The 27,281-nt window shown below is 41.2% G+C and overlaps 1 gene segment (V, D, J or C); it reads right to left on the reverse strand.

Moving 5' to 3' along the window:
- Window positions 1-27,281, reverse strand: part of LOC122738458 — a 285,606-nt gene that overhangs the window by 247,458 nt on the left and 10,867 nt on the right.

Raw genomic sequence — 27,281 nt, forward strand, 5'->3', positions numbered from 1 at the left:
AATCATGGAAAGGGTCAAATTTTGACCCTTTTTGAAAGCACTGAATACAGTGTCTAGCACATAGTAGGTACTTGTTTTCTTCCTTCATGAGGTGGGATGAAATTTAATTTCTGCTTTGAATTCTTTCTTTTTTTTAGTGAGGCAATTGGGGTTAAGTGACTTGCCCAGGGTCACACAGCTAGTAAGTGTTAAGTGTCTGAGGCCGGATTTGAACTCAGGTACTCCTGACTCCAGGGCTGGTGCTCTATCCACTGCGCCACCTAGCTGCCCCTCTGCTTTGAATTCTTTTTGCCAATAGATGCTTGAAGTGTTTAGGGGTTATTTTTATGAGTATGCCACCTACCCCTTCCATTTCAGGCCTTGTTTGGAATTCATCCTAAAGACAGCCAATGACATCTTTCTGGAAACAAGATCAGTGCTCTCTTTTGGCCCACCTCCATTTCCTGCCTTGCTACCTCTTTAGCCTGTGGGCTAGAGGCAAACACATTGCTGTCTACAGGGATAGCACACCTGTATCTACATATGTATGACTTTTCACTCCTCTGTGTAAGCTTGTGGTATCTTTGGATCAACACATGTTTACATATTTCCAACTCCCTTAAGGTGGAAGGAAGCAAAGAGAATAAATCGGATAATTCCCCTACTTTATAATCCATTAATTCTCCTCTTTCTATTTCTTTCAGGTAGTTCCCTCAGCTACTGCACATACACACATACCTCCTGTTCCATCACTGCTCATAAGTAGGGCACCCAGGCAGGAAGCAAAGGCAGGCTCTCATACAGCTAGTTGGGGTGATGTTCTCAGTGTGCTTTCTACAAGAAACAGTCAGTTGTATGCTGCAGTACTGATCCTAGGGCTCTAATGGATAACCTGGCAGAGGCCAAATGGGCCTTGGAAGGGAACCCTTCCTGGAGAATGGTACATGTCACTGATGGGGAGTCCATTAGTTTCTAACTAGGGAATGTATTCTGGGAACCGCCTCTTTCGCAGATGATGACTGGGGAGACAGCTTTCTTGATGTCCCTGGCGTTAATATCATAGTGGCTGAAAGTCACTGTCTCTCTGGGGGTAACCTAATGGGGATATTCAGGAAGGCTGGACCCAATCTTCCTGCACAGCCTCTGCAACACAAAAGAGAAAATTCAACAGATAATGAACGGCTGGACCTAACTTAAACTAGCAGGAGAAGGTATAGGATGGGATTGTGCTTAAAGGAAAAACAAATTTCCCATTTATGTAGTGTCTCATAATATTCAGAGTGCTTCCTTTAATCAATCCTGAAAGTTAGATGGTGCAAGTGCACGAACCCCATTTTATATATGAAGAAAAAGAGATGTAAGAGAGAAAGTGATTCCCCTAAAGAATATTAGAACTAATGTCTCTCACCCAGGCTCAAAGTGAATAACAGTATGCTGAACACTCAGAAATGGCCTCATTTCTAGAGGCCCATGTGGCTAAGGGTATGAAGGGTACATTCAGCATCAAGTCAGGGCTGAGGAAGCTGCTGGTGGGGAGATCTCCAAGGTGATCCACCTCCCTGGTCCTAGACCTGGAGATTCTTGGGTGGAAGTTGGGTGTGCAGCTGGTTCTCAGCCCAATGCATTGAGATATTCCCCATATTTCCCATTTCATTGTATTGGATGTCACTCTTGTCTATTGGCTAAATTTAATGACAATGTTATGTGAATGAAGCCCGGTGATTCTCTTTTAGGATCTTCATAGTCATATCCTTAAGGCATCTGGAGCAAGAACAAGGTTTAAAATCATTCAGCGGATGCTTAACTCTGTCCCAATGGACAGTGCCAGAGAAATGAAATCTTTGACAGTATAAAATGCTTTCAGTTTCTCATCAGAAAAAGGGTGATTTATGCACCAATGGAGCATCTAATTTGACTTTGAGGGTTTTACGTGAAGGATGTAGATTGGCCGTGTTCCATACTTGCTGAACACAGGACAGGAGGGAATGGGCTTCAGCTATAGCAGAAGAGTTGAGTATAGCAGTAATGGACAAACTGCTGGACTTGGGGCCAAAGGAGCCGAGTTCATCTCTCTCTCTCTCTCTTTTTTGTTTGTTCATTTTTTTGTTTTGCAGGGCAATGGGGGTTAAGTGACTTGCCCAGGGTCACACAGCTAGTAAGTATCAAGTGTCCGAGGCCGGATTTGAACTCAGGTACTCCTGAATCCAGGGCCAGTGCTTTATCCACTGCGCCACCTAGCTGCCCCCCCATATCTCTCTTTTGATGTGTACTACCTGTGTGTCCTCGAGTAAGTTACTTAACCTCTCTTGGTTTCAGTATCCTAATCTGGAAAATGGGTTCCTTTTAGCACAAAATCTCTGATTCTGTGTTCAGATGGGCTTTCAAGTTAGACACATCTGAAAATGGCCAGATGACCCATCATTTGAGTCAGTATTATTCATTGTAAAAAAACCAAATCCTCAGATGTCTCATTGTGGAATGGTGATGACTTTGAGTTCTAGAAGGTCATCTTTAGAGGTATCTAAGACTAAAACAGTCTTTCAGACTGAGTCTCATTGCTTAAGCCCCAAGTATTATTTTGTCAGAGGCAGCTAAATGGTTCAGTGGTTAGAGTGCTGGGCCTGGAGTCAAGAAGACCTGAATTAAAATCTGGCTTTAGATACTGACTAGCTGTGTGGCCCTGGGCAAGTCACTCAACCATGGTTGCATTAATCCACTGAAAAAGGAAATGGCAAACTGCTCCAGTATCTTTGTTAAGAAAACCCCATGGACAGTATGGGCGTGCTATGATCCACAGTGTCCCTAATAACAGTGTCACTGAACAACAATTATTTGTCAGTGGTCTATGATTTTGTCGCTGTGGGAACTCCTTCCACCAATAGAGGTAGGAGATTTTAACCTATTATTTAACACATAATCTTGGAGAATTAACCAAGTTTCAGAGGGATTAAGAGACTTGTCTATGATTACACATTTAGTAATTGTGAGAGGCAGAATTTGAATCCAGGTCTTTCTGACTCAGAGTCCAACACTTTTTCCATTATGCCACTTCTCCTCTGCAAGTGTTAATATGATGGGAAAAAAATTAAATCTGAAAAGGGTTAAATTTGTGGCATCTCATTGTACAGCCATGACAATAGCTTCCTCCTGGTGAATGTCACTGAAGCCTTTTTTGGTATCCTTCTTCCCCCTCCCTGGTATAAGCTGCTACCTACTGAGGCATATGCCTGTTTGTTAATGAAACATCCTTTATTCCTGCAAAGCTCTGTATCACTAGATATTATTAGTACAGGACTATTGGGGCTGCTGCTGGCTTAGGGGTGATGCTCTCTGGTTTCCAATTGTCCTTGGTCTTGACTCTGAATGAGAGGGGGTTTCACTGACTATGAAAGGTGAATGGAGGAGGATGCAGAACCTGGGTAAAGATTGGGACTGAGAATGTATGATTAATGCCCAGAAAAGTTTGACTGGTCGAGCATTGCCCTCAAGTGGCCAAATGTAGGGATGTGGGAGAACAATTATTTTCTGCAGAGATATTTCTGGAAGGTGTTTTTTTCCTACTGATGAAGGCTTTCATGAGTGGGTTCCCTCAGACCTAAAGCTATTGCTTGAGATTGAGAAGAGGGGTATTGAGGTAGAAGGATGGGGAATTAGGTATGTTGTCTGTACTGGAGAAGCCTACTCCATCTAATCTCCCCCTAGAGTTCAGCATCTGTTGTTTGGTAAAAGAAATAATAAGCCAAGCACCAAATGACCAGGCTTCCTGGGGTGAGAAGGCAATGGGAAGCTGGTTAGTGAATGAGTTACTTAGGATCATCTGGCTTTAATAATGGGATTAGTTTTAGGATTCCTGACACTGCTGTAGTCAGCCCAATTTCCTATGTTTATAGCAGGTATTCAATACCTGTTTCTTGAATCAAAAAGGGCGACCTGATCATTAATTTCCTTTGATCCCTTATAGCTTTCCTTATGCCAGACATGTGAATGCCTTCAGCCCTTCAATGAGGGCTCTTGGCTTTCTAAGCTGAGATGGGAGGAGAGTTACTCTCGGTAGCAGATCCAAAGAACACTGTGACCTTGGAATCAGAAGGCCTACATTCAAGTCCCAGCCCAGCCATTAACTAACTATATGGCCCTGGACAAATCACTTCACCTTATTTGGACTCAAGTGGAGAAGGATGGGCACTGGATACAAGATTTCCAAGGACTCTTCCAAGTCTAACACTCTGTTTTCTACTCATCTATGTATCACTTCCTTCTCTAGAGTGGGTTGGGTGGGTGGGTGACTGACATGGTGCTAGTGTCAGACCATGGTACTTCTATCCCTCTGCCTTCACCACCCAGACCTAAGTCTGAGGTGTCTTGGTCCATGGATGCTGAACAAATAAACAAAAGGCATTTTTGGTTCCTTTTCCTCTGAGGAATGTACATTGTCACCCCAGTCTGATACTCCCTTAGTCATCTTTTCTGTGGTCACTCCCAGAAGAGGTCTTTGAATCGTGATCATGTTCCACTAAAGCATATCAGGCTTTGATGAAAACTTCCCTGTCAACCACATTAGGTGGGTGATTGGGGCTTTTTGAACCCAGGGTTGGTTAGTTTGCCACATTGCTCATCTTCAAAGCAACTAGGTTGCATAGTGGATAGAGCACTGGGTCTGGAGTCAGGAAGGCAAGAATTCCAACCTAAATTTGGACATTTACTAGCTATATCACCTTGGGCTAATCACTTAACCTCTGTTTGCTGCATTTTCTTCAGTTGTAAAATGAGGATAATAATAACACCCATCTCCCAGGGCTGTCATGAGGATCAAATGAGATAGTATTTGTAAGATTCTCAGCATGATGCCAACACATAGTAGGTGCTCTATACATGTTAGCTGTTATTATTATTATCCTGCACCTTCCATTCCCATTGCCTACTTTGACCTCCAGTTAGAAGGAAATACTAGGGTATAGATTAAGGTTATATGACTCTGGAATTGGAAAAGAAAGAAGGAAAGAAAGCAAAAGAAAGGAAGAACAAGAAAGAAATCAAATGAAAATGTTCAGTGTTGGTGTACACTTAACATTTCCTCCACTTTCTTTTTCAGGCTTGACAATCTAGTAGAGCTCAATAAAGACAGATTTGTTCCCAACAGTTGTGCTTTTCAGTTAGGCAGCCTGCTGTAGCACAAAAGAAAACCAGCCTTTAGTGTATGAACAATTGGCCAACAGTAAGTCAAAGAATGCAGAGGAAGGATTAATGAAGAGGGAAGGAAGGGTGGGTCTGGCTCCTGGAAGAGCTTTGGACCTTGAATCCAGAGACCCAGTTTGAACCTTGGCTCTGACATTTAGCAGCTACACAATTCTTAAAGTCATTTGATTGTGCTTTAATTTCCTCATCTATTGATTGGGGATAATGATTTCTGCAATACTTCCTTCATAGGACTGTGGTGAGCAAAGTGCTTTGTGAAACTTAAATGCCTTTATATAAATTGTGAATTATGGTTACAAGTCACCTGGTCTAGTTATACCATCCCCATTTCTCCTCTGGAGTCACATACCTTAAATGAACCACGGTGTTAGAAAGAATACATCACAAAGATATAAGCTATTTTATGTGTGTATACAAGCATACATGCATACATATATGTATACACATCCATCCATATATATCTATGTATCTATGCATGCACATATGTATGTATGTGCGTGTATGTATGTATGTATCTGTCTATGTATGTATCTGTCTGTCTATCTATCTATCATCTGTTTTTTTTAAAATGTCAACATCCAGCATCATGGGATTATAGATGGAAGCTAGAAGGGACCTCGAAGGCTTTCTACTTCATTACCCTTGTGACTACATGAGGTAGGTTAAGTGACTCACACAAGGTAGTTATACTAGAAATGGTCAGAGATAGAATTTGAACCCAGGTCCTCAGATTCTAGAGAGTCATATTTTTTATTATTTTAATACCTTTGACCTTTAAAAAGATAGACAGATCTTTAAAACAAATGCACACAAAGAGGAAAAAAATATAGCCATGAAGGCTAGCATTCTTCTTTTCCTTTAATACCTTTTCTCAGCCTTTCCTAGGGAGGAAGGAATTTTGCATAAGGCATTAGGGACTAACATGTTTTGGAAGAAGCTAAAAGGAGAGAAAAACTCTACATGAAATGAAAAAGCATGTAAACAATCTCTACCCACTCTCCAGGCCCGTGAGGTAGCTTATGGTTCTTTTCATACCTACCACATCCTCAGCAAAGCTCTGTTTCTGGTCTAATGATTCATGACCCATTGATTCTGAGACTGTCAGAGACTGAAGAGATCATCTAGCCCAATGCCATTATTTTATAGGTGGGGAAACTGAAGTCTGCAGAGGTACTTTGACTTATCCTGGGTCAGTTAGGGGTCTCCTGACACCTGATCCAGTGTCCTTCCTATTATATCATGTGATGCTGATGTTAGTTCATATTGATATGGTGATTGAGTTTACAAATCACTTTCCTCACTCTAGCCAGGTGAAGGAGGTAGGTCATGAAAGGTGGTATTGTGGGAAGAATGCTGGATTTAGAGTCAGAGGTGCTGGATTCAAATCCTGGCTTTTGTACTTGCTACTTGTGTGATCTTGGACAAGTGACAACCTTTCTGGACCTCCATCTCACCAGACATCCAACTGTAAAGTGAGGAGGGTGTTCTTGATGACCTTGAACTTCCCTTCTATCTCTCAGTTAAGGATCCTATAATCCTAAATATTTCTATGTCCCTTTTATGGATGAGTAAACTGAAGCTATGTGAATGATAAAAATAGTGAACATTTCTATAGAGCTCTAAGGTTTGCAAAGCATGCATCATCATCATCTTCTTCATTGGAGCAGGCAATAATATTAGCCTCATTTTATAGAAGACATCTTCCTTAGCTTAAATCTGGCCTCACATACTTTCTAGCAGTGTCATCTTGGGCAAGTCACTCAACCCTGTTTGCCTCAGTTTCCTCATCTGTAAAATGAGCTGGAGAAGGGAATGGCAAACCACTCCAGTATCTTTGCTAAGAAAACCACAAATGACATCACAAAGAGACAGATATGACTGAAAAATGACTGAACAACCACAAAACATTTTATAGAAGACAAAAATGAGGCTGAGAGTTTAAGTTACTTGTCTGGAGTCAAACATCTATTAAGGTATCTGAGGCAGGGTTTGAAATCAGGTCTTCCTGTCTCCCGGTCTAGCCATCTGTCTACAGTGAGTTGCCTTAAGTCATAAAACTTGGTAGTCACAGAGCTGCAACTTGAACTCAGTTCCTTAGTAGTCTTTTCCTGGGACTGTGGCTTCTATGGGAATCATCCATAAAGCAGATGCTATGAGAAGTTTCTGTAGTGACATTATAATGACCATTACAAAGAAAAATTCTCAGTATTAAGTGAGCAGATCTGGGCTCACCTATCTGTCTAGATTCCTAAGTGAGGATCTTCCTTATTTCTTTGCTCGATTGAATCATTGATTTTAGGTGAGCTACTATCCCTTTGGGGAGGGTGAGGGAAGAGGGACAGATGGACATTTCTGGATGAGTTCCATTTCCTGGAAACTGGGCTATCACACTCACACACAGACACATACACATATACATACACATGCAAACATCTATATCTCTATCTATCATCTCTATCTCTATCTAAACACGTAGAGACACAAACAGACATGTGCAAGACACACATGGACACAGAGGAGAGCCTCAATCTTCTGGGAAAGTGCTGGGCTGAGCATGGACCATAGCATCTGCATCTTCCAGAGGCAGCCCCTCAGGCTTTGAGATGGGGTCAGATGTTGTGTTTCACTGAGCTCCACTCCAGAGATATTGGCCAGGTTCCCCCTTCCCCTCACCATAGCTGCTCTTCCTGCTTAGAATCTAACAAAATATGTTTGATTTTTGTAACTGCTGCAATTGCAGTGACTCATTTCAATGCCAGGCAGCAGGAAGCTGCCTGTACCACTCACTGCAAGGTGCACTCATTCAGTCCTGTTGTAAAGGCAGTTGAGTTGAGCTGATCCTTTCTGCTGAGTACAGCAGCTTCCCCAAGGAGACCTGGGCTCTGATCTGATCCCCTGATACCTGGGCACAATAAAATATACATTTTGATGGAGAACTGGTTATTAAAAGGCCCTCCAGCTTTTTCTGTGAATCCCCACTACTCCTAGGGGCAGTTCCATAGGGCCGCACATGGACTATGGGAGGCTCAGATATTGCCAGTACTTGCTGCTGTTGTCAAGCTTATTGTCCACACTTCTGAGGACACAGGGCAATATCAGACGTACCAGCAAGTGCTCTTGAGTTCTTCCAAGCTGAATGAGGAAATAGTCTGAATTCTGTTTCACCAAGATAGAAACAGGTATGGGAATAATAAAAACACATTTCTGTTATGCTCTAGGATTTAGTAAGGACTTTTTTCCCCAGCATCCTGATGAGAATGAATGATTCAACCATAGGCAATTCCATAGGAGTAAAAATCAGAAGAAATTTTATTCTCCAATCTCCTCATTTTATAGATTAGGAAACTGAGACCCAAGATTAGGTAAGTGACTTTCTTCAGGGTCATCTGAGTAGTGTTCGGAGCTAGGATTCAAACCCATGTCCTCCGATTTCTATCATATCACCCTCCCTTTGAGGAGGTTTGATTATTATGAGAAATGGCACAGAGTGTGCCAATACTCAAAGTGGGTGGGAGGAGGGGGAAGGCTCTGTGGGATAGCAATAGGTTCTCATCAAGTCATTGTGTGATGAAGAGGGGGGGAAATGAAAGAAGGTTGACTCTGACTAATATTCTCAACAAATGAGAACAACATGGAATAGCTTGTAGAAGGACTGTCTTGGAGTGACTTGGGTTCCAATCCTGCCTCTGATACACACTGAGTGACCACGGACAAATCACCCAAGGTCTCAGTGTCTCGGGGAGTCTAAGGCTATGAGTTACTCTCCAAGGCTGTAAATTATTGAGCAGTTGCTGATCTGCATTGGTGTGATGGATTCCCATGGTTCTCTACAATGATGAAATCACAGATACACATCCCACTACTGTTTCTCTGCTCCCCACCTCAGGGGGCAGTTAGGTGGCGCAGTAGACAAAGCACGAACCCTAAATTCAAGAGGACCTGAGTTCAAATTTGGCCTCAGACACTTGACACTGACTAGCTGTGTGACCCTGGGCAAGTCACTTGACCCTCATTGCCCTGCCCCCTCCCCAAAGAATCTCTGTTCCCCACCTTCAACAAACAAACAAGTAGCACATCTCTCGAGGGCACTCCTGTGGATCAGACCTACAAGGAACCATCAAGAACAAGTTGGAAGAGTTTGAGATGGAGAGGTGGAGGGGTGGGCCCTAGCTAGGATTCTACCACCAACCTAAAAAGGGACCTTCTATATTTTCATTTTCCCACAAGTAAAATGGGGATAATGATGTCAAACTTAATTTCTTCCAAGGACTGTTGTGGGGGGGTTTATCATGATAACTCTCCTTTCTTCTACATACTCTATGATCCAGTGACACTAGCCTACCTTCCCCTTACATCATGTTGTCTCGACCATTAGAACATAATTGGGCAAGGGGCAAGGACTGTGTTTTTGCCTTTTTTTTTTAGCATTGCCAGAGCTTAGCATAGTGCCTGGCACATAATAATTGCTTAATGTTGCTTATTGACTGACCAAATGACCTGAAGTTCCTTAGTAGTGAGATTTTGCTATATACCTACAAACCCTACACATATCATTCATAAAGTCCCCCTCTTGTGTTACGGAAAATGGAAGCTAAGCACAGGGTAGGTGCTTTCTTCTGTTTCCCAGGTCATTAGCAAGGCCACTAGGAAACTCATAGAATTTGGGAGAGTTTGGAAGAGGTAAGTTGGGTGTGACTAGATCTAGGTGGTGGGGTGGGGGAAGGATGTGGGAATGGTGGGTGGTGGTAAAAAAAATGTATTGTAATGGGACTTAAATGTATCAATCTACTTTCAGTACTAGTAACTAGGTTGTCACAGAAAATCTGTACCCTAGAAAGGAAATTTCTCTACCTGCCCCTATGAGAGAATTCCTTAGATTCAAGGGGGCTGCACTGAGAAATATACATCTCCCAGTCCCCACCAATCCTTCGACATTTATTGCATTTTGATTATAGAGACTCTCATGACTTCAGTCAGGAAAAATCAGAGGTATAGGAATTCTCTGGCAGCCCTCTTACTGACCCCCTCAATGTCCAAATAAGCATTTCCCAAATTACAGATCACAGAATCATAGACTTAAGAGTCAGAATGGACCTCATGAGGCTCAGAGGAATCAAGGGACAGAATAAAAATTACCAGAGCTTGAAGAAATCTTCCAATCAGACCCCCCCATTTTACAGATGAGGCGATTGAGGCCCAAAGAGATAAATTCAATTGCTCAGGGTTGTACAGATAGAGCCCACATATTCCAACTGGCTTGTGGTATGATGTAGGGGGAAGAGTACCTCTTTAGGAGATTGAGGACATGGGTTCAAATCCCATTTTCTGACCTTTTCTACCTGTTAGACCTTGGGCAAGTCGCTTAAGCCCTTTGGACCTCAATTTCCTCATCTGTGAAATGAGAGGATAGGACCAGATTGCCTCTAAGGTCTTTTGTAGCTCTAGCTCTCAGAAAGGTATCAGGGTATTATAGAGTTGTCTGATGCTGCAAAGGACTTAAAGGGATGAAGCCCAGAAGAGCTGTAAGAGGATGAGGGTGAGGGAGTCCAGGGGAACAAAACCCTGAAGCTGTTCTGAATCAATCGTCTTGATGTTTGGATCTCTGCAGCAAAGACAGCTGATAGTCAGTTGGTGTGGCAACATCTGCTTTGCTGCTTATCATTTAATTATCCACCCGACAGAACCGGCGTCACATTGCCACCGGAGTGAGGAGAGCTCTGTCCCAACATTAGTCTTTTCAACCACTTTCCCAGGCTTGGAGCATGATTACCTTGTCAACAGCAGAATCTCAAGGCACAAAGGACAACTCTATGTGAAAGCATAGTGGAATGACTGGTTTGGTGCCTCCCGTTTAATAACCAGAGAAATATCGCTGTGCAGCATCTCTCCATATGCTGCGGCATCTGGGTCTGATGGGTAAGGGACTCATTTCTTCACATATCTCATTAAAGATGGAAAGCAAGAAGGAAATGCTGTTAGCCCGGCTCTCCTGCACCCAGGTCCCCAGCTCACTTTCGTTACTATCTGCTGCCATCTGGTGGTCATTTGTCTCATTTTCAAAGGTGGTTTCCAAAAACTAGGACTGCGGTCTTTAGCCCTCATTGATGCAGTTAGGGGGTGCCGAGAATAGAACATGGGGACTGGAGTCAGGAAGACCTAAGTTCAAATCTGGCCTCGGATCCTTACTAGCTGTGTGAGTAAGTCACTTAACCCCGGTTGCCTCCGTTTTCTCATCTGTAAAATGAACTGGAGAAGGAAATGGCAAACCACTTCAGTATCTTTGCTGAGAAAACCCCAAATGGTATCTCTTCCCCAACCCAAGGTAATTCTTAGTAAGTGGGTTTAAATCCAGTTTCTCGCTTTTCACTGAATGAATCATGATAAACTGTAACTCATTCCGTGTCTTCTCTGAAAGGACATGTCACTAGAGCAGACCAGAATAGAAGACCCAAAGATTCTTATCGAGGGTTCCAGGCTTAGAGTGGAAACATCTGCCTTTGCGTCTGTGCTCCTTCTGCAATTTACTTTTATGTCATCTTTGGGATTAGGAAGAGGAGATGACAGACTTCAGGCATGTCATAGAATCACAAGAAGCAAACAGAAGAGACTTTAGAGATTATTCAACTCAACACAAAATTCATTAAATGCTTACTGTGTGCAGAGCACTGTGCTGGAGGAGATGCAAAGTTTGGATAAGACACAGTCCCCACCCTTTTAGTGCTTACAATCTGGCAGAGGTGTCATCTAATTCAGTCCACCCATTTTACTGATGAGGAAACTGAGTCACAGAATGGTTAAAGTCACACATATTAAGTTAGTAATAGAATCTCATTTCCTGATTTTTGCTATATGCTGCTTGGCCTGCCATCTCCAGTAACTCCTCTTTAGTAGTTTTTTTAGTGACATCTTTAAGACATTGCAATTTCACAATCTGACATTTAGTTTAACTGCAGCTAACAAGGTGTGTATGTGAGAGAGAGGCAGAGAGACAGAGACAGAGAAGAGAGAGACAGAGAGAAGCAGACAGATAGACATTCTCTTGGTTTAAATCCCACCTCAGACACTTACTATGAACTATATGACCCGAGGCAAGTCACTTAATATCTACTAGGCTCAGTTTCAGCACCTGAAAAATGGGGAAAATAATTACACCTATGTCACAAGGTTGTTATAAGGATCAAATGAGAACATGTGAAGTATTTTGTAGGCTTTAAAACACTATAGAAATGTCAGTCATTATTATCATCATAATCAGCATCCTTCCTTATACTTCCAACTTTTCCCACTCCCAACCCATTTCTGTTCATCAGTTGAGAGCTTCCACCTTATGACTGAGAAAGAAATAGTTCTTTATTCAAAGGGGGGATGAGTACACCACCACTCTTCATGCTGAGAGCAGAAGCAGGAAGGTAATGAGAAGCAGAAAGATATAGTCAGCGTTCCTGGAGTCTCAGCTGCAGAGTTTTTGTACAGGGTGCAGGTGACTGACAAACACTGTGTCTCCCCAGCCCTGAAATAGGAGGTCGAGGTTCTGGGCTGGGAAGTTGATATGTGTATAGAGTGCAGTGCTACCTCTTTATTATAAAGAAAGGGCAGTTAATTTCACCTGGATTGTGAAGATCCATGACCATCCATTCTTTCATATATAAAAAAGAATTTAAATGGGAGCTGCTATTTATTATTTACACTGTTTTATATATGACAAGGGGAGGAGGAAAAGAATTGAAATCTAGGCCATGATCTTTGCCTATTAGATATTCACAATCTTCCCTTTACACTTTCCTAGAGGTCAATGGAGCACCCATAGTTTGTAGTTGTTCATACTCTTCGTTAATCTCTGAGATTGATTCCATCTGATATGGGGATTCTCCTAAAGTCATGGAGGTGTGGGGGTTTAGAATTCCTAGCTTCTGGCTCTGCAGTGAGAGGACCTGAGATTGGAATCTTGCCTTCAATGCTTATAGCACTTTTTGTGGGGCAATGAGGGTTAAGTGACTTGCCCAGGGTCACACAGCTAGTAAGTGTCAAGTGGCTGAGGCTAGATTTGAACGCAGGTCCTCCTGAATCCAGGGCCACTCCTTTATCCACTGTGCCACCTAGCTGCCCCCATAGCAGTTTCTTTGTGACTCAGGCAAGGCACTTCACTTTCCTCATTTGTAAAATGAAGATGTTGGACTAGATGAGCTCTAGCCCTTACAGCTTTGGCTAGATGGTTCCATGTATAGAGCACTGGATCTGGAGTCAAGGAGACCTGAGTTCAAATCCAGTCTCAGACTCCTCTTATCTATGTGACCACTGGGAAAGTCACTCAACCTCCATCTGCCTCAGTTCTTGAATGTAAAATGGAGAGAACCAGGATTATTTTGAGTATTTGTATAATGCTTTACAAATCTTAAAGTGCTACATAAATGCAGTTATTATCATTATTAACATAATTTGTTGTTGTAATCATCTTTTGATTCTTCTAAGGAGGAAGAAGGTTGAGAGGGTGGAATGTAGCTGACATGGAGTTGTAGTTCATCTGTTTCTTATTCTCATTCTTCCAACTTCCATATGCTCATTGGTGGTTTGCCAGGTCATGTGTTAAAAAATGTTCCATCAGGGACCTTACTTAGGTCAGAAACAAGGTTCTTGAAACAATATTACAAATGGTTTTGAACACCATTTCAGAATGGAATCATTAGAATCAAAGGGACAAGAGTGATAGCCAATGGAATCCACTCCAGTCCCTGACCTTGGTGGGGTGGTGGGGTGGGGCCCTCTGCTGTTGGATCCAGAAAGACAGCAGGAGACTTAGGAAGTAAAGCATCAGGAAGAGATGACTTAACAAGCCAGTGTTTAAATAGCATAGAACCAAATGAAATCCAACTGAGGCCAATATGGATGCAATTAGCTTATATGCTTCTCCACCTGCATTTTCCACTTTGATGCCTTCTTCCTCTTTTCAAGGCTGTCCTTGATGCTCATTTTAACTGAATTTCCCCAGTATGAAATGATAGGAGTGAGTGTGAGACAAGAAATACAACATGATTTGCTCTAGTGTGAACTTTTCTGAGGATGGACTTGGATTGCAGAGATGTCTCAGAGCGGGTATGGACACTGGCAATTCAAAAAGATATCTTCTTTGGCCCAAGTAATCCCAGGATGCCCTTTCCCACCTCAAAACTCTGGCTTCAACATTATGACATGGATTTATTCTACACACACACAAAGATGCTGCTGTGCTGGGACCATGCAGAGCACATAGGAAAGATAAAGACCTTGCCTTCCAGGGACTTTCAATCAAAGACAAAAAAACCCCCAGTAAAGAGGAGTATGTCATATTTTAAGGAATATAGATATGCAGAACATCAAGACATCAGGCAGAACGTCCCATTGAATAAAGTAAAGAAATCAGTGACCTTAGGTGATAGCATCTGAGAGATCATTTGAGGAACAAGCAAGAGACCTGTGAATCACACAGCTAGCTCATAGGCAGAGCTAAATGTGACTTAGTGACATACCTACTAAGAGTGTATCTTTAATCCCTGCAGTTTATAATAGGAAAAAAGGAGAAATGGATAATCAATTAGACAGTTCCAGTGCCTGGGTCCCTTAAACCCAGATAGCCAAAGTCCTATGCATTTGGAATGGGCACACCTGAAAGGCTATGACATGGCTTATGACACTGATTCATCACTGCCATTCATCACTGAGATCTCAGAAATAAAGCTTATGGTATGGCCCAACACAGAAGATTTTCCCATGGACACACACGCATGCACACACACACACACACACACACACACACACACACTCCAGAGGAGAAGACAGAGATATACAAGGCTTCCACTTTGGCTTCTCTTCTTCTCATTCATTGTCTACCCTTGACCCCAGGCTATGGCAAGCATATATTAGCAAAGTGCAGTGGAAAGAGAAATGGACATGGATTCATAAGATCTGAGCTTCAGATGGGGCTCTACCACTTAATAGTTATGGGACACAAGGCATATCATATCATCCACTTCTCTGAACCTCAGGTTCTTTGAAGGTAAAAGTGAAGAGAATGGAACATGACGGGTGAGGATAGGATAGAGTAGAACAGAGTATGATAGGATTGAATAGGCTAGACTAGAATAGGATCATTTGGAATGGAATATGGAATAGGATAGAATGGAATGGAAATGAATGGAGTAGAACAGAATAAGAACAGAATAGTCATTACTAATTTCATAGGATCAAAATTATGGAAAGCAAATGAGATAACAAGAGGCAGTATAGTATAATGGAAAGTAGACTTGGATTTCAAGTCTGACTTGGCTCCACACTACTTATGTGACCTTGAACAATTCACTTTTCCTATTTGGACCTCCTTTTTCTCCTCTGTAAAATGTGGGTAGTTGAATTAGATGATCTCTTAGGATTTTTTCAGGTCTAACACACATTGTGTATGTGAAAGAAGTTAAAGTGCCACATAAATATAAGCTTTTATCATGCTCTGTACCTTTCTGACTTTGTGCCTCATCAAGTCTTACCCATCCCATGGAGTTAATTGGATAAGTTGATGAGTTCCAGGGCAAATAAACAGGTTAATGGCTTTACTTGTTTCTCAACCAAACTGACACATTTGTGTTTTAACAGGGATCTTTGATAATCCAGAGGACTGTTGGTAGGTAAATCTGGTACCACAATGGTCTAACATAAGATTATTTTAGGAAGGAGCTCCATACCATATAGGTTACTTCTCTACCTGAGAATAAGCCAAGTCTTATCTTATGGATAACAAGAGGTATGAAAAATCAAGGACTGGTTATTAGTTTAGCTCATAGGGTTGGAGACAATGTTGACTGGCCCCAAAGTATCCCTCTATGGTCACATATGGAAACCACACAGGACAATTTCTTATATCTCAAAAGATCACTGGATCATAGAATTAGAGATGGAAGGGACATTAGAGGAAATCTAGCCCAATCCTATTTTGCAGTTTGTTTTAGAGACAAGGAAACTGAGGCTCAGAGGTTAAGTGACTTGCCATGCTCACACAGATAGTCAGTGGCAAAGCTGGGTCTTGAACCTGGATTCTAGGATGCTAAACCCAGCACTATTTTCACTGTACTACACTGCTTCCCAGGGGGTTATTTTTAGGCCTCTAATGGTCCCAAACATTGTGTTATGGCAAGCACACAAGCACACAGCCAAATCACTCCCTTGGTTGGAGGGTTTTTTAAGTGGGAAGAGATTTTACTCTTGTTGAATTCAGTTTGAAAATCTTTTCTGCTGCAGAGAGTCAGGCTATTCTCTGTTAAGTATTCCAGGAGAAGCTGGAGCCCTTTGATGAGGAGTACTTTATGTACCAGAGGAGAGAAAGATTCCCAGAATATGAATAGGTGCATTTCAACCCTAGTAGGGCTACTTCAGAGAAAGCAGCACAGTCTCCAGGCTGAGTCACTGATTATGGTCTTGTAATGGCTATAAACCAAGGCACTCACACAGATATTGGTGCAGACTCATCTGGGAAAAGAACACATTTTTATAAAACATATTCCAAATAGAATTAGGGGGATACAATGAAATGTTATTCAATAAGGGTAGTGTCACAAAAACTGAAAGGAACATAGAGACTGTGGCTTATAGGGAAGAAACTGGCTTGCTTTCCTCTCTTCATATGAGGGTCAGTTGAAAGAATTGAACATATTTATCCTACAAAGAGAGAAGACTTAGGTTGGACACAATAGAGTTATTCAGGTGTTGAAGGGCTGTCATGGGGAGGAAAGATTTATTTTGTTTGACCCAGAACCAGGAGCAATGCAACCAGGAAACTGCAAAGAAGTCAATTTAGACTAGATACCAGGAAAACCTTCCTAATAATTAGCACTATTCCAAAGTGGAATGGAATGGGCTTCCTCAAGAGGCGGTGGCTTCCCCCTCAGGGGAAGTTTTCAGGACAAGGTTGGGTGACTACTTATTGGGTATATTATAGTGGAAATTCCTATCATGGGTTGGATTGGATGACTGCTGAGGTGCCTTCCTACTCTTAAATTCCATGGTTCAGGTGATTTCACCTGGAAGCAGGGGTTAAGCTCAGCCCTGCAGTTCCCTGGATTACCATAATGAAATAGTCATTTGGAAGAATCTCTTTCTTATTAAATTGTTCCTGTTTCTGATTTTCCTGAGCATTATTGTGTCAAGTTTTCAGTCTAGGTCTCTGAGTGAGCTGGTGGGAGCAGGGTTTGTACCCAAAATAGGTATAGGGAATGACAGTTCTAGACATCACTTATGTGCTATTGGCCCCGCTGGAGGCCCCAAATGAGTAGCACCTGTGCCACATATTAATCCCACTTACTACTTAAAAAAAGCAATACCCACTTTTACTTAGCAAAATTCTCCCCATGGGCCCATGTGTCTTCTGTGCTCACGAACCATAGCAAAATAACCTGTGATGGGAATGGTGCTATTCTGCTGATCTACCAATGTTATTGCAAGCAAAGTTTTAATTCATTTTAGTTACCAAAAACACAGACATCATCATATTATCAACCAATTAATACCTGTTAATTAAGTGCCTGCCATGGTACCAAGCCCTGTGCTAGATGTAGGGGATACAATCCCAAAAGTAAAATAATTTCTACCCTCAAAGAACTTAACTGGGGGAATCATCTTGTAAGAGAGACCTTGACTGGTCCACAGGTACTCCAAGCATCTTCTCTGAAACTCTATTTCTTAGGTTGGCCAAAAGGTGAAATTGACTTCATGGCTGAAATGAGTAAGGTGTGCCCGGGAAAGAATAATATGAGATCAAATGACATAATGTATAAAGTACTACATAAAAGTCAGGTAATATTATTAGGCACATGACCCTTTACATTTTTCAAGGCACTTTACCTACATTCTTTCATTTGAACCTTACAATGACCGTTGAAGAAGGTATTATAGATCTCTCCAATCCCCATTTTACAGATGTGAAAAGTGAGGGTCAGAAAGTTTAAATGGTTTGGCCATGGTCACAGAGTTGATAAGGATCAGACATAGGATTCAAACCCACTTCTCTCTTGACTCTTAAATCCCACTCTTTTTTTTTGGGTGGGGGCAGGGCAATGAGTGTTAAGTGACTTGCCCAGGGTCACACTGCTAGTAAGTGTCAAGTGTCTGAAGCTAGATTTGAACTCAGGTACTCCTGAATCCAGGGCCAGTGCTTTATCCACTGCACCACCTAGCTGCCCCCTAAATTCCACTCTTAAGATCACTCTTGACTGTTAAATCACTTCCCACTATATCACTATCATTTAGCTCTAACGACATGAAATTAGATTACAGTTAATGGTTTAAAAGAAGTAGTGAGAGGGGCAGCTAGGTGGCGCAGTGGATAGAGCACCAGCCCTGGTGTCAGGAGTACCTGAGTTCAAATCCGGCCTCAGACACTTAACACTTACTAGCCATGTGACCCTGGGTAAGTCACTTAACCCCAATTACCTCACTAAAAAAAAAAAATAAAGTAAATAAAAGTAGTGAGAATATCTTTCCTCCCAGTACAAGTGGGAAACTATGGATCCAGAACATATTAATAAACATATTAATACATATTAATCCAATCCAATCCATCTTTTAGGCTGCTTTGGTCAATTATTTTTCTTTGTTACAAGGTAGGGTTGATGAGGACTTCTATGTAAAGAAATAACTTCTGTAAAATAACCCTCAAGTTGATGCCCCATCCCTCCCCAGCCTGTGCTTGGTAGGGAATATAGCAACATTTTGAGGATTGAATACTGGTTATCTGGGGCTAGCGCACACTATCACTGTGGTAAAGGGAAAAATCAGAAGTTTTGGTCCAAGAGAATCATGAAAGGTTATATCTACTAGTAAGATATAAAGAGAAGCAAAATCCCCCTAAAGACTCCTACAGCATCTGTTCCCATAAGCAAAATAACCTCACTGGTAGAAATGACAATGGTTTGCTGAGCAACTGATGACAGCTATCACAAGTCATCCAGAGGGAGGAAAGAATAACTGCAAAATAGGTGATAGTAACCTTAAGGCTTGATGCACCTGGGTACAAAAGGAGCATCCTTACATGAGGGCAGGTGCCATGGAGATTTTGGGGGATGGGATAGAAAGATGGTAGGGGGGATAGGCAAGATGAGATGATGCCTGTGTGCATCATAGAAAAAGAAGGGTTAGAGAGGAATTGGAAGCCTTCTTTCTGCTTTTACAAGGTTTTATTTTGTGTGTGTGTGTGTGTGTGGTGCTTCTGTTGGAGCTTCAGTTGCTGCTGTTTGTATACTGTAGCTAACATGGTAGAGCCTGCTAGTCATGGTTATGAGTAGAGTGGGAATGACCAATAAAATTTGGGTTTTATTAACTGAGTCCAGTAGTCTGCCTTTGCCTCAGTAGCTGTGATAGTCTTGACCACATTGGTGGTCAGCTACAGTTCAAATACTTTATTATTATTATTTTGCAGGGCAATGAGGGTTAAGTGACTTGCCCAGGGTCACACAGCTAGTAAGTATCAAGTGTCTGAGGCCAGATTTGACCTCAGGTCTTCCTGAATCCAGGGTTGGTGCTTTATCTGCTGTGCCACCTAGCTGCCCCCTCAAAGACTTCCTAAGACCAAGGCTTCCAGGTATTTCCCGGGGGTCTATTAGAACCTGAGACCCTTATCAACAAGAACCTCAAAGCAATAACAATTTGTACAATTTTCATTCTGGCCTTATCCTCAGGGAGACAATCTTGCTGTATCTTCCAGTGTGTCTTTTCTGGGTCCCGTGGGCAAAAAGAAGACAAGACCAGCCCAACCAGATAGTTTGTGTAAGCTTTCTAGTTCTTGCATCTTTTACCAGTAGCCTTGGGCAGCTGGGAGACACAGTGGATAGAGTTCTGGGCCTAAAGTCAGGAAGACTCATTTCCCTGAATTCAAATCTGGGTTCAGACACTTCTAGCTGTGTGACCCTGGGCAAGTCAATCACACTGTTTGCCTCAGTTTTCTCATCTTTCAAAAGAGCTGGAGAAGGAAATGGGAAGCTACTCCAGTATCTTTGCCAAGAAAACCACAAATGGGGTCATGAAGAGTTGGACACAACTGAACACAACTCGTTGTGCCTACAGACTTCTGGTTATGAGAATTCCAGGGCTACATCCCCTTCTTTGTTTCAAACCATTCTTTCAAGCTAATTTTCTTTTTCGAAATGGTTACTGTTTCACCGGGGGAAGACCCTGGGATTCACTGTACACCAACGGTTCCCTAAAGTGCTTAGCCCAACGTGTTGGTGTGATCCATAAAGCCTACTCCCCTCCTCTACAAATGTCAGACATAATGAGCAGCAGATGGAGGGAATCAAAAGCCACACAGACAGGATGATCCCATTCTTTTACAAAACCACCATTCAGCAGACCTAAAGTACAACATGGTGTTCAGGTTGGTGCACTGCAAAGAAAGAGGAAGGAGTTTCAAGAAGATCCAGGAAAGGGCAACAGAGGGCAGAGGAATGGACAACAATTAATGAGCAGAAGTTAATAGGAGGTGAATGTTGGTTCTATATAGCTATAGTGGTCTGAGCTAGAAGAGCTGGCAGGCATATTGTATGAGCTTAACAGAGCTTTACTGAAGATGAGAAGATCAGATGTAGCAAGATGGTGGAGTGGAAACAGACATGGCCCTGGCATCAAAGGACTTGGGCTGAAATTTAGCCTCTTATTCTTACTATCTGTGTGACCTTGGGGAAGTCACTTAAGGTTCCTAAACCTCAGTTTCTCCGTCTTTAAAATATAAGGGGTTGGGGGCAGCTAGGTGGCGTAGTGAATAGAGCACCAGCTCTGGAATCAGGAGTACCTGAGTTCAAATCCGGCTTCAGACACTTAACACTTACTAGCTGTGTGACCCTGCGCAAGTCACTTAACCCCAATTGCCTCACTAAATTAAAAAAAAATTTAAAAAAAATATAAGGGGTTGGTCTAGATGACCCCCATGTTCCTTTCTAGACAATAGAACTATGGTCGATCTTGCTTACAGGGAACAACACGAACAAGGTGGGATCGGGGTCCCTCTCTCCTTTATGTCGGATTCTGTTCCTTAAACAGATGCATAGTTTTTCTATAATCACCCTTTTTGTTTATAGCAGACACAGAGAGAAACAGAACAGAGACTGTCTCTAGACCAATAGTCAAACAAATTAGAAGTTAAGGCAAGTGTGAATTAGAGTCTTGTAAATGATAGAAATATTGGGATTTTTTTTTAAACAAAAGTAGGCAGGAACGGAGAGAGAAAGAAATATGCACAGGATCAGGAGTATGGGAAAAACCAGAGAGAAACAAAAACAGAGACCACATATGTCCTTGCCTTGAAAATGTCAGAGTGCCAATTTGTGATGTACTGCAGTTTAGAAAAGGCATTTAAGTTGCTTGTAGCCTTTAACCTTTGCTCAACCAAGCCTGAGTCAATGAATAAAGGGAATGATAATAAAGAAGTCTACTACACACTATCAATGACTCAGGACTTAATCTGGGCAATTCTTTAACCAAGGCGAGGAAGTTTCCTGTGCAAAGTTGTAAATAGGGTAGGGTGATCAGGGCTTTGACCAAGGGCACAGCAGAAATAGACAGTGCTTATTTATTAAGACTAATTAGTTAGGGGGCAGCTAGGTGGTGCAGTGGATAAAGCACTGGCCTTGGATTCAGGACTTGAGTTCAAATCCAGCCTCAGACACTTGACACTAGCTGTGTGACCCTGGGCAAGTCACTTAGCCTTCATTGCCCTGCAAAACAAAAACAAAACAAAAACAAAAAAAACAAAAGACTAATTAGTTAAAATAAAAAAAATAGAAGATGAAATTTTATCCTCCTTAATGGCTGTACCTTAGCTCCTCCCCAGCCTGGTCCCATCCTCTCCCTTTTCCTATTCCCATTTTCTAACCCCTAGAGTGATCTTGTGAAATCATTGTGTCCCTTCCTGCTCTGTCGTTTCTTTAGCCTTTCCCCAAATTAATTTGTCTTACATTGATTTGAGGGCAGCTGTATTTCATACTGCTTGCTATGGCAAGCAAATATAACTAGTTAGGGCTTTGTGTTTATCATTTGGGATGAAGGTGTGACTCTTTTAAAGCCTGTTGAATCAGGCTGAGGTATTAAAGGCAGGATAAATGCTAGAAAAAAAGCTGACAGAAAGCATCTTTTTCTCTTTCTCTCAGTGACTGGACTCCCAGGATTAATCCTAGATGAAGAATAACTACTAATATCCAGGCTATGATTTATCAAAAGACATATGTGGTATTTTGCCCCTTATAAACTTTGAGATTAGTAGACAGATTGTATCTCTGGGATTTTAGCTCTCCTACCCTTCTTCACCAGAGGGAGCTCACAGTGTTTTATGCCCAGTACTTTCTTTCCTCTGGAGAAAGGGAAATGTGGTCAAAGACCCCATAACAGGTTTTTCTAGACCCAATGAAGAAGACCTTCTTAATAACTAGAGCTGTATATATGTACAAGAATATTTATAGTAGCTCTTTTTGTGCTGGCAAAGAATTGGAAATTGAAGGGACACCCATTAATTGGGGAATGGCTGACCAAGATATGATATATGATTGGTTGAATACTATTGTGCTATAAGAAATGACAAGAAGGATGTTTTCAGAAAAACCCGGGAAAATTTGCATGAACTGATGCAAAGGGAAATGAGTAGAATCAGAATATTGTACACAATAACAGGGCAGCTAGGTGGCACAGTGGATAGAGCACTGGTCCTGAAGTTGGCAGGGCCTGAGTTAAAATCTCACCTCAGATGCTTACTAGCTGTGTGACTCTGGGAAAGTCACTTGACCCCAATTGCCTTAAATATCTGGGGCCATCTCCAGTCATCCTGAACTATATCTTGCCACTGGACCCAGATGGCTCTGGAGGCGAGAGTGAGGTTGGTGACCTTGCACAGCCCTCCCTCCCTTACATCCAATTCAGTGCAATTCATGAAATCACCCTGATGTCATGGTCCTCTTCAGGAATGAAAGACAAACAACGACAACACAATAACAGCAATATTGTATGACAGCCATTCTCAGAAATACAACTATCCAAAACAAATCTCAAGGACTTATGATGTAAAATGCTATCTGCCTCCAGAGAAAGAAGTACTAGAGTCTGAATACAGATTGAAGTCTCCTTTTTTGCCTTCTTTATTAATCCTGGGTTTTTGTTTGTTTGCATTTTCTTTTGTAACATGGATAATATGGGAACATTTTACATGGCTACATGTGTATAATCTGTATCAAATTGCTTGCCTTCTTAAGGGAAGGGAAGAGAAGGAGAAAATTCGGAACTCAAAATTTAAAAATGTTAAAAATTTTTTGTTTCAATGTAATTGAGAAAAAAATTAATAAGCAAAATAAATAATCAATAAAATTAGTAATTAAAATAAAAATTAAATGTAAAAAATAATGAGAACAATTTAATAGACTTTTGAGTTAGTGACTTCCCCATTCTTGGAGGTATTCACACAAAGTCTCCATGACCCTTTGCTGAGGATATTATAGAAGGGATTTATACTAGCACAGTGCCTTACATATAATAGGCAATAAATGTTTAATAAATGTTTGTTGAACTCAATTGATTTTAGGTTGGAGTTAGACTAGAAAACTGCTAAGATCTCTTCCAACTCTACGATTCTTTAAGATTAGGGCTCTTAAGAGGATTGGGTGTGGGATTGGAGACTGATGAGCTGATAGCAAACTAAAGTATTAGGGCTTTTTTATTGGAAAAGAAGTAAAAAAAAAGAGTCAGTCAGACAAAAAGGATTTATTAAATACCTACTATGTATGCCAGGCACTGTGCTGTAGAATCATGGATTGTTGGGTGGGAAATGGATAAGTAAATACGGACTTGTTCAATAATCTCCAAATGTTGGCAGTAGAGGGCATCCTTTGGGGTTTGATAGAGTTAAATTTGTAATAAATAAAAAAAATATTACACTATGGGCATAATAGACAGAAATGTATGGTCAAGAAGGGTTCAGATACATTCATTGAGATTAAATTTATGATAGTTTTTACTAATGGAATATGGATCCAATAGGATCCTAAGATCTTAAGGATTATAGCTGGAAAAGGACATTAACAGGCACCAAGTTAATGCTTTCATTTTTATAGATGAAGAAACCAAGGCCCAGAGAGGTTAAGCATATTGTTTCAGGTCACACAGGGACAGAGTGACAGGGTCAGCATTTGAATCCAGGTCCTCTGTCTTCTAATCCAGCTATTTTCCCATTGAATTTGAGGAGAATAGATAGGAGGCTTTAAAATTGCCTTTTGTCCCATTGTCAGAAATAGAAACCTGGGCTGGATATGACTCAGGATGACAGCAATTATTGTTCAGACGTTTGGTCTCTAATTAAAATGGAAGATGTGTGTATGTTCAAAAACATTACATAAAAAAGCTTCTTTATATTTTTGTTCAAATCATCAGCAATTTCTAGTGTCTTGAGCCAGAGAAAAAAATTGGCAGATGTTTATGACAGAGAAATAGGTCCAAACAAGTCTTTCCATTTCTAGGGCCCACAACAGGAAATATGCCTGGAGCTGTGGGTGCCTAGGGAACACTTCATCTCTGCAGGACAGAGATAGGTGGCCCAGCCTCCAGACTGGGAGGCTCTGATGGGAGGGAAGCTGTATGGTGGCATTATGGATTAGAGCCCTGAATATTTATTTCTCTCATTATGTCTCTGAATTTGGAATATGCAGTAAAATGGAACTGTCTCCTTTTTCAGATTCTTAGGAAAGGAGGTCTCTGGTTTATCATACTTGGATCTCTTAGACATCTCAGTTCTATGGTTCTAAAACTACATAGAAGTACTGTCCCATTTTGAGATACCCCAATCCCCACTTTTTCCTCTTCTCCAAATTTAAAACTCTAAACTTTCCCAAGTTTATAACTACTTCTGATCTACCTATTCTTTAGTGCAAAATTATAGCATACGACCTTGCTGTTTGTTCACAGAATCTAGGTAGTAGAAAGAACTTCAGCAGCCTTAACAAGAATCCCTTCTAGAACAAACCCCTTAAGTTATCTAGCCTTTACTTGAAGAATTCCAGTAAGGGCAACCAATTTGCCTCACGAGGCAGCCCATACTTCTTATGGCTAGCTCTAATTTTTAAATTTGTTCTCACAACAAAGCCTAAGGGTAGGCTCTCAGTCACTTCCACCCACTGCTTCTTGATCTGTCCTCTGGGGAAAAGCAGAACAAGTTGAGTCCTTCCTTCCCATGATATCTTTTCAAACGCTTGAAGAAAGTGATCATGTGCTACTTATGTCATTACTTCTCCTGGTTAAAGATCCCTAGGTTCTTCAAATGACCATTGCACGGTACAATCACTCTCTAATAACTCTTTACCATTCTGGTTGCTCTCCTCTAGACAGCTGATAGGCCTCTAGTATCTTTCCTAAAATATGGCATCCAGAACTGAACACAACACGCCAGTATCATTTGATCAGGGTAGATTTTAGCAGGGTCAGCATCTCTCTTTCTTTAGCCACTAACCTTTCTTGATGTAGCCAGAGATCAGATTAGCTTCCCTCCCCCTGCCCCAGGGACAATGAGGGTTTATAACCATGAACAGAGCCGGGAAGAGCTGACTTATCAAGAAAAACTTTGGAATGGGGGAAGTTAGGACTGAATCTCCAAGATAGTATTTTCTCATAATAACTGGTTGGTTAAAAAAAATCATTTTTTACAATATCTCAATTAATTTGTTTTTGATGGGGCAATGAGGGTTAAGTGACTTGCCCAGGGTCACACAGCTAGTAAGTGTCAAGTGTTTGAGCCCAGATTTGAACTCAGGTCCTCCTGAATCCAGGGCTGGTGCTTTATCCACTGTGCCACCTAGCTGCCCCGACATGAGTTTTTCTATTGACTCCCATATCACATTATTGGTTCGTGAGAGCCTGCAATCCACTTAAACCCTCATGTCTTTTTCAGATAAGCACCTAGGCCACATGCTAGCCATGTTATGCTTATATAGAGTTGACTTTTTTTGATAGAAGACTTTATGTTTAGCTCTTTTAAATTTGATCTTATAAGATTCATCCCAGCATTTTAACAGTTGACATCCTTTTGGGTCCTAACTCTTTAATCCAACACATTAGCTCTCTCTCTGAGCATTGTGACATCTGAAGGTAAACATGTCATCTATTCCTTCATTTAAGTCATTCCCACAAATGTTAAACAGGACAGGACCAAGCACAGACCTCAAGATATCCCATTACCAACCTTCCTAGTTGTTAAAAAATTATAATGGGTGTAGCCATTGGAAGGGTTTTGAATTTACCTAATTATACTATTATTGTCTACCCTATACTTCTTCACCTTTTCTACAAGTATAGCATGAGAGAATTTGTTAAATGCCGTCCTAAAATCTAGGTTAGCCATATCATCAGTAATCATTATGATACATCAATCTAATAACTATCAAAAATAAAATAATAATAATAGCTAGCATTGATATGGTATTTTAAGATTTGTAAGGCACTATCTGCCTGTATATCTATCATCTATCCATTTGTCCATCCATCCATCCATTCATCATCCATCCACCTATCATCTATCTATCTATCTATCTATCTATCTATCTATCTATCTATCTATCTATCTATCTATCTATCTATCTATCTCTATCAATTTTAGCCCACAACAACTCTGTGGAATAGTTGCTATTTTTAGCTCTATTTTATAGATGGGGAAACTGAGTCTGTAAGATATTAAATGAGTTGCCTGTGGTGACATGGCTAGTCAGCATCCCAGGTAGTATTTGAGTCCAATACTGCCTGACTCTAAGCCTAGTACTCCAATTCTTGCTAAAGCCTTTCAAGGTCTTCATTATCACCTCTTCCTTTTCTAGTTGTTTACTAACTATCTTTTTATGAATATAGTCTAGAATCTACCCAGGAATTAAAGCTGAACTCCCTGAATTATAGTTTAGAAACTTTCTTTTCTCTTGGTTTTTTTTTTTGAAAGTTGGAACATTTGCCCTTCTGTTTTCTTCCCTTCTCCACAGTCTGTTAAACATCATTGATAGTGGCTCAGCTATCATGAGAGATAAATGCAAAACGGAAATATTATTTCACTCCCTTGCCTTGTAGTTCATTTTGACCTGGTG

This window comes from Dromiciops gliroides, chromosome 2, assembly GCF_019393635.1.
Source record: "Dromiciops gliroides isolate mDroGli1 chromosome 2, mDroGli1.pri, whole genome shotgun sequence".
Lineage (NCBI taxonomy): Eukaryota > Metazoa > Chordata > Mammalia > Microbiotheria > Microbiotheriidae > Dromiciops > Dromiciops gliroides.